At 47.1% G+C, this 14,435-nt stretch overlaps 1 non-coding gene across 1 annotated transcript; it reads right to left on the bottom strand.

The window, feature by feature from the left end:
* Positions 1 to 9,960: 9,960 nt before the first annotated feature.
* TRNAK-UUU (transfer RNA lysine (anticodon UUU)) lies at positions 9,961 to 10,034 on the bottom strand. The gene has a single exon. It is a non-coding gene; the product is annotated as a tRNA-Lys (tRNA).
* Positions 10,035 to 14,435: the final 4,401 nt, after the last annotated feature.

Genomic DNA, 14,435 nt, shown 5'->3' with positions numbered 1-14,435 from the left:
GCTTGAAGAAGCAGAAGCTATAGCAATAGCGGCCGAAGTTGCAGAAACAGATCTAAAAAAGATGAATGCGGAGGACACACCACTACTACAAGTATACGCACCTGGAAAAATTTTCCGACAACGGGAGCGGAAGACTTCTCAAGTCGAAAGCTGTGGCAGATGCGGTAGTGGAAAACACGAGGACGATGACTGTTCCTGTGCCAGGTCACGGTGTTATCATTGTAAACGTAAAGGGCTCCTTGCACGAAAGTGCCGCAGCCGTGCGCCACATGCAAACGACTCTAGAACGGGGCGAACCAACACTTTGACGGTCTCAAAAGGCTCGTCTAACGAGGAAATGGAAACGGCTCATGTCTGGACACTGGCGTCTAAAAGGAAGAACGTTCTGGAACCCCCAATCCAGCGAGTAATCACGTGGGGGGCATCGAATTGCCAATGAAGGTAGACACCGGGCCACCGATCTGAGTCATTTCTCGCGACCTTTCTGAGAAGCACCGCAGGCAGTGGCCAAGTCTGAGAGCCTCTGGTATGAAGCTTTCCTGCTACGTAGGCCGCCTACCTGTCCTCGGAGAACATCAGTTACGCGTCCGCTACGAAGGGGTGTCCGTGGAGTGTTTGTTGACTGTGTTGGACTGTGCGGGGCCAAGCCCGTGCGGCGGTGATTTGCTTCGTTTACTCGACAACGCAGGAGCTCCACTATTGCAGGTAGCAGCACGGGACGTCCCTCCGGAAGACAAAGACGGCAACTACCGCATCAACAGCATCTTCGAGGACTATCAGAACGTCTTTTCTGCCAACCTGGGTCTGATCGAGGGAACCCCCGCCAGTCTGCACTTAAAAGAAGGCGCCATTCCAAAATTCTGTAAGGCACGGCCCCTTCCCTACGCTTTGCGCGATAAGGTTACGCAAGAGCTGGACGGGCTGGTTTCAATAGGAGTGTTGTCGCCAGTGAAGCATGCCGATTGGGCAACACCATTTGTAGTGGTCTTAAAGAAAGTTGGCACTGTCAGAATTTGCGGGGATTTTAAAGCCACCCTGAACCCGGCTTGTGCCACCGAGCGATGCCTGTTGTCCGTGATTGAGGACATCTTTGCTCGCTTAAGCGATGGTGAATGCTTTAGCACTCTTGAACTGCGCGATGCGTACAACCAAGTACCACTCGACAAAGCTGCAAGAAAATTCTGCGTCATTAACACTCACAGAGGCCTGTTTTGCTTTAATAGGCTGCCGTTCGGAATAGCATCTGCACCGGCAATCTTTCAAAGAAAGATGGATGAGGTATTGGCAGGTCTGCCGGGCGTGCAAGCTTATCTAGACGACATACTTGTGTCGCAGAGAAAGAATGATAATGGAGAGCGACTAAGGCCCGTATTCACAAACGCTCCTTCACTCAAGGGCTCCCCTCGACTTGACGAAGTCAAGGTGGAGCGTGCTCCTGCACTCAAGGGGCCGCTGCGTTTCATGAACGCTCCTTCACACTTCCTTCGCCAAGGGAGGCCTTGGAAAAACTCCCTTCACTTGAGTGAACTGCACGCGCCGAGAAAAACGCCTGATAACGAGATTATTTGCAATTGTGGTTAAGAATTGCCTATCTCTGTACATTAAAAGTACGCTTTTCTAGTTATTTTTTATGAATTGACATTACAGCAAAATATGTGCATTTAGAGTGGTAGTGTTGTTTCCCTAAGCCTTGTGCTGATAGAGTTAGCGAAACTCTGCTTCAAGTCTGGCAGCAGTCGCACCCAGGCAGCTGAACGAACAGCTGATGGCATTTCGTCTGCTGCTGAACGTGTCTACCTGCTTAGTTTATTTTGTCTTGTATGCGTCTATTAATTGCAGTTTATATTTACGGTAGTGTTTGCGTGTGTGTCGTTTGAGAGCCTACTTTCGCCGGGGTGACTAACGAACTACGTGAGTGATGACAGGAAGCACAATAGATGATTTGTTGCTTTGTTTACTTTCGCTTTACTAGGCATGTTATACTCGTGGCTGAGCGTTCGAATTAGACTGCTACGCAAGTTAAGAAAAGCGATCGTGTGCCTTTCTTTCACTATTGGCGAAAAATACATTTTAAAGTTGTTTTTTTCATTTAGCAACATATATAGTCGGTTAACAGGGACTGGTGTGTGTGTGTGTGTCAACTTTAACATTTTAAACTTCAAAGGAATAAGGTATTGTTTTTGCATTGTTTTCCTATTTATCCTGCATTTGTGGATGCGTATAATTTGACAGATTCGCATAGACGTAACCTTTAAGTTTGTGTAGCTTCCGTCTGCAAGTTCACACAGCGGCAACGTCTTAAATTTTTTTTCCCGTCTCCTTCATCTGCATGCTCAGAAGCACATTCGTTAGTGCATGAATGACCTTCGCACTAATGTTTTGGATTTTATTTGCAATACAACTACTGGAAATACCTGTTGAAAAGGATCGTGGTGTCTGTGCTGCATTTCAAAGCCCCGGCACAACATAAATTATAGGGGATGTTTTATTTTTTTGGAAATCATAAAATTGAAGCCGCGTCTGACTTTTGGCACTGTTATGTTTTAAAAACTATTTTGTGGGTTCTCTCAACCTTCGAGAAATTGTCGTCAAGAGCAGCGTATATTATTCTGCTGATTTATTGAAGACCAGTGCAACAAAGCGGTGAAAAATGCTCAAGAGTATTGCAGTCATTGCGGATACATCTGGTCAGAACCCTGTAAATAAAATATCCGCTATTGCTGCATCATTAGCAAGTCTACCAGTTAGAACCACGCCATCTCAGTTCCGTGGAAGAGGAGTGGTGCTGCTTCATATAAAACAAGTTCAATTTTCCTAGAACTGCTTTCCTGTAGAATCGGAGAAGTGGTTTTTGCAGCCCTGTCTCATCATGAAAAGACAAACACGACGATAATTATGTATTGATAAATGAACAAAACGGAAGTTGTGAATGGCAAGTGGACCTTTAATACATGTGGCTGATGAGGAACAACGAGGCAAACATAAGAATGCAAATGAAAAGTGTTCATCAATCAATCATATGTAACCTACACACTGTAAAGATAAAGTACGAGCTCGGAGGACATCATAAATAAGATTAAGGAAGTAGACACCATAGGGCGCCTATTGCAGTGTAGCTGCACGCAATCACTGCTGTTTTTGTGCTTTTGTATACAATCGTGCAAACTCTGCAATGCATTGATACTACGGCAGATTTTAGGAGGCCTTTTTTCTGTGTTCTTCTGTCGGCAGCTGGTCCCCTGCACAAAAGAGGCAAGAAATAATATTAGAAAAACGTAATAGCTTGAATACAAAAGCCGCATTTTTCTGTAATTCTAGCGGTGCACACATTCATTAGTATGTCTCGCGTTCAAGAACAGACATGGTTGAAGTATTGAGCTTTGACTATTTTGACACATGTTTGGCTCAGGCACTTGGGCAGCTGACCAGGCATATGGGTATATGATTTCAATATCTAATTGCACGAATCAGTGCCATAGCCAGCAATTCTTTTTCGGGGGGGTAGGAATGGGGTTAAATTTAAAAAAAAACAATCTCATTATGTATCTGCTGTATTTATATTTCATATCTTTGCGTTTTCATACGACACTCGACGCACGTTTGCGTACATGCAGGTTTCACAGAGCATGATCATCTGCTTGATCCCCTAAATGTGTACTTGGTTGTTCATTGGTATTGTGAGCTGCATAGACACTGTATAAAAAAGCTATGTTTCACGCGTAGTAGCTACAGCAGCACACTCATTGCGCCCAGTGTATTGTGTTGTGCTTTTCTTAAACTGTCTTTAATAGTAATCTCACCGAAGCAGAAAAAAAAAATAAAAAAACAGAGGAGAACTTAACTTCTCATTGGCACAGATGGTCGTCTAACGAAGGTGTGCTTCGTCGTAAATTTCGGCTAGGGCAGCAAAGGTTCACCGGAGAGGAAGCCACTTTTAAGTACGGTGAGCCCAGTGCATCAAAAGTTTGCTATGCCACTTGCTTGCCAAGCTTTCGCACCACGCTTGAACTGATGCGGTGTGCGAGCTTCATCAAAACACTTCAAAGCACTTGAATCCGCAGTAAGTCATGGAGCACTCGCACGAGAAGTATACGCACACCCGAAGGCAGGTAATCCACTGGCTCATGCACGGAACGCAACACATCACGGCACTGGTGAGTGCTCCTCTTGACACCACGCCCGCTTGTCCCGGCACCACAGTAGCCGTTGCTGAACCATTCGAAGACAGCTCCGTAGTAAACGCGCGCCGTCATTGTCGAAAGAACGCGGCGGTGGCAGCCAAATTAATCGATCAACGCCGTTAAAGCGAGACCGGCTCCGCCATGGACGCAATGCTGGCGCAAATATTTCACTCGAGGGACGATTCAAGGTAGCTCGATCGCTTCCTTGACAATCTCGAAGAAACGCTCAAGATTTCCTCAAGCGAAGGAAGCGTTTCAAGTGAAGGGCGGTTTGTGAATGAGAAAACGCCACTTAAGGAGCGTTTCGAGAGAAGGGTCGAGTGGAGGAGCGTTTGTGAATACGGGCCTAAAAAACATTCTCCAGCGCTTCCGCGAACGGGGAGTAAAGCTCAGATTTGATAAGTGCGAACTGCGCAGACCGTCTGTGACGTATCGTGGGCACCGAATCGACCGAGATCGTCTTCACCCGACAGAAAAGAACGTGGACGCTATTGTTGAGGCACCAAGTTCTCGCAATGTTACCGAGCTGTGTTCGTTTCTTGGAATGCTGACGTTTTACGCGAAGTTTCTGCCTAGCATGTCCACTACGCTTTTCCTTTATATCAGCTGCTAGAAACAATTGCGCACTGGAACTGGAAGGAACAACACGAAGCTGCTTTTGCAGCTGCGAAGTAAAGGCTCAAAGATGCACAAGTGCTAGTGCCTTTCGATCTAAACAAAGAGTTGAAGTAGGAATGTGACGCATCCCCCCACGGTGTCGGAGCAGCTCTGTTTCACACAGTAGGCAATGCTTATGAACCCATTGGGTTCCGTTCCAGAACATCGACACAAGCAGAGCGGAAATATTCTCAACTAAAACGAGAGGCGCTGGCGCTCATTTTTGGAGTAACAAAATTTCGTGACTATCTTCTAGGGCGAGAGTTCACGCTGGTGACCGACCACCAACCACTGCTGGGCCTGCTGAGACCGGACCGCCAGATACTAACGATGGCTGCCGCCCGAATTCAACGGTGGGTGCTTTGCCTCGGGGCCTACCAAAACAAGCTTCCGTACACTCCAGGGAGGCAGATGTTCAACTCCGACGCCCTGAGCCGTCTACCCCGGCGAGCTGCGGAACCTGTCCCGGGTGAAGAACCAGCCGAATACGTTCTGTCCCTGCAAACGCTCGAAGAAGGGGGAGTGACCACGCGTGAGCTGAAGGTTTCGACTGTCACTGACCCTGTCCTGCCCGAGATTAAACATTATACTCTGAACGGGTGGCCTAAAATAAAAAGCTCCTTACACCATTTGGTCCTGCTATACTTCGACCAGAGGTTGGAGTTGTCAGTGGCTCATGAGCTACTCTACTGGGGCAACCGTATAGTGGTACCGGAAGAGGTTCGTACCCGAGTGTTGCGTCTACTGCATGACATGCACCAGGGATCATTGGCTATGAAAGGTGTTGCACGTTCGCTGTTTTGGTGGCCAGGACTGGATAGAGATATCGAGAAAATATTGGCTTCGTGTCAAAGATGCATCCAGAACCTACCGATGCCTACAGCAGCCCCACAAGTCAGCTGGACAGCGACGAATGAGAAGTGGTCTCGCGTTCACGTAGATTTTGGGGGTCCGATCGCAGGAAAAATAAATCTGGTGGTAGTGGACACGCATACAAAATGGATCGAAGCCATACCGCTGGTGCACGCAACCAGTGAAACCACGGTAAACTGCCTGCGTGCTATTTTTAGCAGGTTTGGTGTCCCACGAACCTTAGTTTCTGATAATGGTCCGCAATTTATCAGCCAAGAATTCGAGACATGTGTAAAGAACAACAACATAATACATATAAGGTGCGCCCCCTACCACCCCCAGTCAAACGGAGCGGCCGAAAGAGTAGTGCGAACCATAAAGGAGGGGCTTTGAAAAATGAAAGGAGGCAAGATGGAGGATAATCTAGTGCGACCCTTGTGCAACTACCAGAGAACTCCACAGAAAAATGGAAAGTCACCAGCAAAGATGCTTCTCGGTTATCAAATCCGGTCCCGGCTGAACTAGTGTTTTCCTTCTACTCTTGCAAAGCCGTCACAGGGTCAAGACGACTGGCCCTTACTACCCGAGACCAGTGTTTACGTGTGGAACTATGGTAGCGGTGACAAGTGGATACCGGTACGGGTCAAGACTACGTCCGGATCAAGGATGGCTACCGTGGAAACTTCGGGAGAACTGGCCCAGCTACACGCGGATCAAGTGCACTTGCAACGCAACAGTTCAGTGGAGCACCAGCAGCAGCATGACGGTGTTATCGAGCAACGCCTGGCATCCAGCCCGCCAACAACAGTAAGGGAAGGTGATCTGGCGACCAACACGCCTCGGTGCGCAAACTCTCCGGTACGAGTCCCCGGCGTCGCCTCCCCACCTCAACTTACGACAAGATCAGCCCCCACGAATAACACTGCAAGAAGCCCCCAACAAATCCTGAGGCGTTCTACGAGAACACGCCGACCGGTGGAGCGGTTCCACTTTTAAGGAGAAAGAAGTGCTGCATATTTTGCGCCGATGCTACCATTGCGTGGTGCGCACGATTACGTGCACATCTTACGTTGTGTCGCGGCAGCAGCTATCGCCGCTCCTCTCCCTCGTTTCCCTTCCTCTCTTACGTTCACACTAAATATTAGCGAGCCTGGCTTGACAATAAAGGATCTTCTGCTCTCTTGCTGACCAGCGTAAGCTCCGTTCTTCAACGCGCCTTTGCGCGGCCCGCGGGATGCAACATGCTGGGTATTGGGGCAACAATGACGTTTTCCTGTATATGTTTTGATATACGCACGCTATTTGTTTCCAGCTCCGCAGGGTTAAAACCTAGCTCGCCAAGTATGCGCCCACCAGCCATCGTAGTAGACAAGCGAGCCAGCTGCGAGCGTTACTGCACTTCCGTTATCTCGGCAGCAGGGTTGTGCACACCGAGCGCGAGCAAGTTCTCGGTGTGTGCGTACGGGAAGCCCCAGTGCTTTCTTGACGATCTTTCTAATAATCACGTCGAGCTTGTTCCACTACGACCTAAGCCAGTTGTGCATAGCAACGGTGTAGGTAAAGTGGCAGAGCACAAACGCATTGATGAGCCTTAACAAATTGTCTTCCTTAAGGACTCTATGTCTCCCGGAGACTCTTTTGACGAGCTGAAAAGCGTTGTCAGTCTTGGCGACAATCTTCCGCAGAGCGGTGCCATTGCCACCCTTCGCTTCAATAAACATGCCAAGGATCCAGATGGTGTCTACCCTCAGGATTTCCTCCCCGTCACTCGTGTAAATGTGTATATCGCTTTCTTCGACGGGTTTCCATCCCTTGGGTCGGCCACCTCGTTCTTTTCTATAGAGCAGGAGCTCCGACTTGGCGGGTGAGCATCTGAGTCCCGTTTGGCGCAAGTACGATCCCACCTCGGCGACTGCTTCTTGAAGGGAATCTTGCACCCGGCCTTCGCTGCCGCCAACGCACCGGATTGTGATGTCCTCGGCGTAGATGGTACGCTTGATGCCGTCCAAGCTAGCCAGTCTTTTCGACAGTCCGATCATGCAGAGATCGAACAACACCGGTCAAATCACAGACCCCTGGGGGGTGCCTCGATGTCCGAGTTGTACGTCTTCCGAAAATAGGTTTCCATGCCAACGTCGTAAAACACCGTCGCTGCTACCCGCTGGCCATCTTCAACCAATCGATATAGCCGCGGAACCACTTTGCCGTGTTGGGTTAGACCTGCTTGCTCCTTTGACACCAACATTGACACCAACATTGGGTAACAAATGTATAGCCGTGATTACAGACTACAGTACACGCTACGCTATTACGTGAGCTCTACCGACCAGCTGTGCAACCGATGTCGCTGACTTGTTACGGGACGTTATATTGATTCACGGTGCTCCGAGAAAACTCCTCACAGACCGTGGCCATACATTTTTATGCCAAGTCCTCGCCGCCATTCTGCGTTCTTGTTCCACGCAAAACACACCGACAACCGCTTACCAACCTCAAACAAAGGGCCTCACGGAACGATTTAACCGTACTCTAAGAAATATGCTTGCTATGTACGTGTCGCCCGACCACCGAGACTCGGACCTTGCCTTACCCTACGCAACTTTCGCGTATAATTCATCCCGTCATTACACAGCAGGCTTTTCGCCATTCTACTTATTCTACGGAAGAGAGCCGACTTTACCACTGGACACAGTCATCTCAGCTAACACCTCGTCCACCAGCGAGTATGCCCCCGAAGCGATTGCGCGAGCCGATCATGCCCGTCATCTCGCTCGCGCTCGGTTGATGGCGTCGCAAACCAACCAATGCCGTCGCTACGATGCGGAACATGGAGACGTACATTTCACTCCCGGTACCCTCATTTTACTCTGGTCCCCTCATCGTCGGCTGGGTCTATCAGAAAAACGTTTGTCTCATTATACGGGAACGTACCGTATATTGTGTCAAGTAACACCTGTCTCCTACGAGATCAGCCCCATCGATCCATCATCATCTGCTGTGTGGTCCAGTGATATTGTACCCGTATCGCGCATCAAGCCCTACAAGAATGCGTCAGATAACGACCTTTAAAGCACAGGGACGGTGCCTCCGCCGCCGGGGGTCATGCTACGTGCCAGTGCATGGAGACGAAAAAGACAGGCGTGACAACCTCTGTGGCTGGCGTTGCTCGCTTAACCGGCTGTAAATACATCTCTGACTACCCCCTCCGAGTCGGTCTCCTTCTCGTACCATTATTATTATTATTATTATTATTATTATTATTATTATTATTATGTTCTAAAGTTTTACACCATCATCTGCTAAAGGCAGTTATGTGTGGATGCGAAGCATAGTGGTGTGCATGCAACGGGATAACGGAAGGGAAAATACCTACGGCATCAGCTCTTTCGCATCAGACACCCTCTGCCTGTTTCGGAAAAGCGAATGAGTGACTTCTTGACTGATATTCAGCTACCGTGACATAAAGGTGTCTTACATGTCTAGATATCGAAAGACACACCAGAAGCCCAAAACGATGGCAAGAAATGTGAAAAAGAAGTGAAACGATGGTGGTCACTTCTTTTGTTTTCATCAGATGTAAAAAGTTCGTAAATTGCATTTAACCATACAAAGAGAAAAAAGAAGCCGGCTTATAAGCGCGTTTATGATTTTTTTTCTCTACATCACAAAGGAAAGTATTTTTGTGACCTATTTATGGCGTTTACTAAATCTGCCCTAAGGTATCTCCTAAGGCAATGCACGAAACACCCAAAATATTCAGGAGAAGGGCAGCCGTTCAACCTTGCACCACCTCCTGACACCCATGACCTTGGAAATTTGCAGCGAGTTATGGCGGGGTGTTTTGAAGACTTCCACTGACCAGTCTCAATACCCCCCTTTTAAAAATATCTCTATATTTATCGTTTGTACACTGAGAGCTCCTTTGTCATCTCCCGTCAGGTTTGCTGCAGCACTGTTTTTCAGAACGTCCTGCTGCTGGCTGTTAATAAAGGATACTTTTGACGTCCAGATGATGACAATTGTTGACCCCAGTTTTACATTGCCCTCTAAAAAAGAATACTATTGTGGGAATATGGATAGTCTCTCTTGTTGTTCGCATGTAAGTAGTCGTTGTTATATGAGGCGATAGCTTTGTTGAAAAAAGTATAGAAAATAATCGAAATGGTAGTAAAACCTAGGTGTACTATTATTCTTCATCAAGAAACAGATTAGTCGAAAGAGAGACCATGACCAGAAACAGAAAATTTACACGCGAAAAAAAAAATACACGAGGCACCGGCGAGACTCGAACTCGCGATCTCCTGTTTAAAAGACAGGCGCTTTAACCACCTAAGCCACAGTGCTTTCTTTTCTTTGTTACCGGTGTCGCACTAGGTACACACTTCAATATAAGTCACTGTAAAGAATAACATACACAACAGAAGCGATGACAAAACAGTCGCGGAACTATTAGTAGTTACAGTGCTAAAATTCCTTCAGATTCACCAAGGGTTCAACTCTGGAGAGCCATTCAGAAACAAAATCTTGTTGTTTGAGTATATCAATCTACCGAGCAATGCTCTCACGGAAAAGCACGTGCGCCGGACGCCTGTCAGGGTCACAGTAATAACCGGTCATTCTTGCCCGCCATAGACAATGGAGGCCAAGCAGCATTATAAGATCAAAAGGCAGTCCCTCCTCTTTCCGACCCTTTACCCCACCCCCATACAGGGTAGCAAACCAGTTCGTCTTGGTTAACCTCCCTGTCTCTTCCTTTTATTTATTTCTCTCTCTCTCCCTCCTCTTTTTCTACTGTTAAAAACCTGATACCCAGTGAATGTAAGGGAAGTTCCTTTTTTAGAGTTCTCTGTAAAACATCCCAGAAGTAAACCCCTTCCCAACAATGCAAAAAAACGTGATCTATTGTCTCCGGCTTTCGGCAGATCAAACAGTTCTAACGCCATGGTATACAAACTCCTCTATCTTCTGAAAAAGTCTTAACCGGTAGCTTTCAGGAGTGTAATTTAAAGAAAAAGCTTTTTGCACTAGGCTGAATTTGTATTTTCTTAACACGTTTAAGAACGTCATTGCCTTCTCCCCCGCTATTGATTAACCTATACACAGGAACTGGAAAAATGATGTCGCATATGGCTTTATGCAATTTCTCTCGCCCGACCGAAAAAAGGCATTCATTGGAAAATCGAATTGACTAGAACCGGACACTGTCCGCAACTTCCTTAAAGAAACCTCGGGTAGCCCCGGACATGCTTGCGGTGCTAACTACAAAGTTAGGCAGAACACGACAAAGGCGTAAATGGCATACCGTTCTTAAGAAGTTGTTTTGAACATCTCGAAAGAAAATAAAACGATTAGCTAGTTGTCGCACGAACAGATGCGACAGGCATAATCCTCCTGTTTTACTCTTCGGAACAGATTCGTCCTACTACATTTTTCCCAAGTAGACCCCCATATAAACACAGCAAATATCCTATGCAGCTTTTGCACATGCACCTGTGAGCAACACAAAACCTGCATCACATACCATAATTTGCTCATTAAAAATATGTTGCATACAGTGGCTCTGGCAAACATTGAGAGTCAGTTGCCGTTCCACTGCACTGTGTTTTCGCGCGTTTCTTTTATTTGTTCAGTCCAGTAGTCATTAGTGTCATTGTAGTGCTGGAAAGGCATGCCTAGATATTTTCCTGGAGTATTAAACCAGTGAACGTTAGCTTAGGTATCTGGGGTTGATGCCCAGTCTCCGTGCCACAACCCCAGACACCTTCCCCAATTCACCCGACTTCCTGTAATTTCTCCAAAATTTTTGACAACGGCAACTGTCTCTTGTACACTTTCATTGGTGGTACAACACACTGCTGCATCTGAGCGTATGCCAAAACCTTTACCTCGGCGTCAAGCAGTTTGCAACCACGGATTGTCTCGTTTTCTATTGTGGCCAAGCACAAGCTCTCTATGTACAATGCAAACAAGAGTGGACTTGCCTGACAGCCCTGGCGTACAGACCGTTCCAGCCTAATGGGAGACCCCGGGATCTTGTTAATAATTAGTCGTGTAGTAGAGTTCTTATACGTCAAAACTATGCCCTCTGTAATCACCTATCCGACATTGACATGTTTAAGTAGGGAGAATAGCACTTATTGTGGGACGCAGTCAAAAACCTTTTCTAAATCAAGCCGGAGGATCGCAACATAAGAATTAAAAGCATCGAAACTCTCAAAGACACATCGCATTGTGTATGTGTTCATCAATAATGAGTGCCCCTTAAGGCCACACGTTTGGTGCTCCCCCACTATTCCGGTGATTAAGGACTACAATCTACCTGTCAATACTTTCATGAGTATTTTGTAGTCACTGTTGGTTAGCGAAATGGGCCTTTATGACGAAACTAGTTTTAGTTTGCTTTGTCATCCGTCTTAGGTATTAGAAGAGTGTGCGTCTCGGCTAATGAAGGTGGTAATGCTTTGATTGCGTAGGCTTCCTTGAAGACAGCTTGTAACACTAATGAAACTTCTGTTTTAAAAGCTTTATACCACATTGCACCAAGACCATCAGGCCCCGGTGACTTCCCAACGGCGAGCATATATATTGTATATCCAATTTCAGAAACAGTTATTGGCCTCTCTAACGCTTCTTTCGTTTCGAGGTATAACTGCGGCATCCGGCTCAAGGAAGTGTCCTTGAACTTCGTGACATCTACTAATGCGGCTGCGAAGAGACCCTTTTAATACTGAAAGAAAGCGTCAGCGATAGTGCTGTTAGTATTTAGCAGAGTTTCATTTTCCTCTATTTCGTCGATGTGATTATGATGCGCTCGTGATTTCTCGATTCCAAGCGCGCGTTTGGTAGTAGTCTCCCCATAGCACACGCCTCTGCTCTCGCTCGAATAAGGGTTCCTCTGTAGCGTTTTTGCTCTACTAGCTCAATTTGTCGTTTCACCATTCGAATATCTTCTTTTTATGCACCGGGCTCCTTGGTTTCTAATGCTATCAATTTCTTAAGCGTTATTCTGGGTTCATTTTCTTTCATTATTTCTTGATGTTTTAAAGTACTAGATCTCGATATGGCTTTCATTTTAAAGATTTGCTTCAAAAGCTCCCATTCCTCGCCAACATTATGGGCTCGGATCACTTTATTGTTCTTAATTCTCTCAATCACAAAATTATAAAAAAATGTCATCCCGAAGTAGTTTAGCGTTAAACTTCCATAAATTCCAACTAAATTTGTTTTCTTTTTGTTTAAGTCCCACGTTACATTGAACAAAACAATGGTCAGAGAAAAAGACAGGTAAGACTGTGGAACTATAGCTTTTAGCCAACGTCTCCCCTGCCATGTATACCCTATCAAGACGTGCGTGACTGGTTCCCTGAAAATGCGCAAATCGAACTTCGCGACCTGCTTCGAGGCACTCCGCAACATCATCTAGGTCAGATTCATTCAGCAAGTCATAGAGCACTTCAACATTTCCGTCTCGCACATGGCGGTTTTAGTTCTATCCTTCGCGCTCAATACACAATTGAAATCCCCCAATAAAACAAGCTGTTTTGGTTTCCGTAAATGTTGCTTAATTAACCAGAAGAAAGTGTCTCGGTCTGCCTCCACGTTCGGCGCACAGACATAAATGACGAGCCATTCAATTTCGCTAGTACTAAAATCCCAAGTCACTGTTCCACCAGAGTCACAAGAAAAGTGACTTTCAACAATCATTCCCGGAATCTTTTTAACAAAAAGCACACAACCGGCCGAAGTTCCATTTGCGTGACTTACTATGGCATAATATTTAGACGTAAACCGCAGCATCATGCTTCGGGTCTCTTCCTCACCTTCCAGTTTTGTCTCCTGCACAGCTAAAACGTTAATATCTTGGTCAATTAACAAGCGATACACTTGAGTCTGCTTTTTCCTGGAGGCCAAACCTCGGACATTTAAAAATGCAAAGCTCAGTGCCCAGTGACTAGCCATCGTTACTCACTAAAAAAAGAGGGGGTAGGCCCGGAGCATGGTGCTTACCGTTTACGTCTAGCTCCCTGATAGACGTCTCCGGGGCCATCCGGTGGTCCGGCATCAGTTAGCAGCTGGTCCCTTGGAGTGCCAACCGGTCGGTCCACAGGTAGATTGGACCTCGCTCTAAGGCCCGAGCGCCACGCTGGTGTCGTCTTCACATGTGGTCCCTCAACTTTGCTCTCGTGAGAGTGCCCGCAGATTGCTCCAGCGAACGCTTGACCGCTGAGCTCATGTTGATCCCGCGGGTTATTCCATGCGCTGGCATGTCGCGTCTTGTCGACGCTTGCGTCGACATGTCCACCAGGTGGCTTTGTGCGTCTTCAGTGGAATTCTCTTGGCTGGTGTCCGCCTTAGCCGTTTCTTTCTCCTCGGTTTCCGACGCTGTATCGTAATCTTCAGGCGAAACCGGCCCGCGTTCAACCAGAGAAGTAGCCGCGTCTCCTGCCCCCTTAGCCGCGTCTTCCGCCTCAACGGAGTCCATTGTCTGCTCTTTGATCTCATCGCACGTTGCAGCGCTCATAACTGCTGTGTATGACCGGACGCACTTAGCGTCTCGATGTCCAAATCGCCGACAAATTGAACACCGTGGCACCCTGCAGTCCCGGCCTACATGACCAGTCCCTTTGCACCACAAACATTGCATAGGCCTTCCCAGCGCAAAAAACTAGGGCCGATTCCCCTGCAACGCGCAATTGGTGCGGGAGGTCCTCCACCGTAACTCCAGTTTTTAACTTGAGTAGCATG

This window comes from Rhipicephalus microplus, chromosome X (genome assembly GCF_043290135.1).
Source record: "Rhipicephalus microplus isolate Deutch F79 chromosome X, USDA_Rmic, whole genome shotgun sequence".
NCBI lineage: Eukaryota > Metazoa > Arthropoda > Arachnida > Ixodida > Ixodidae > Rhipicephalus > Rhipicephalus microplus.
This window is presented reverse-complemented; position numbering and strand designations above follow the sequence as displayed.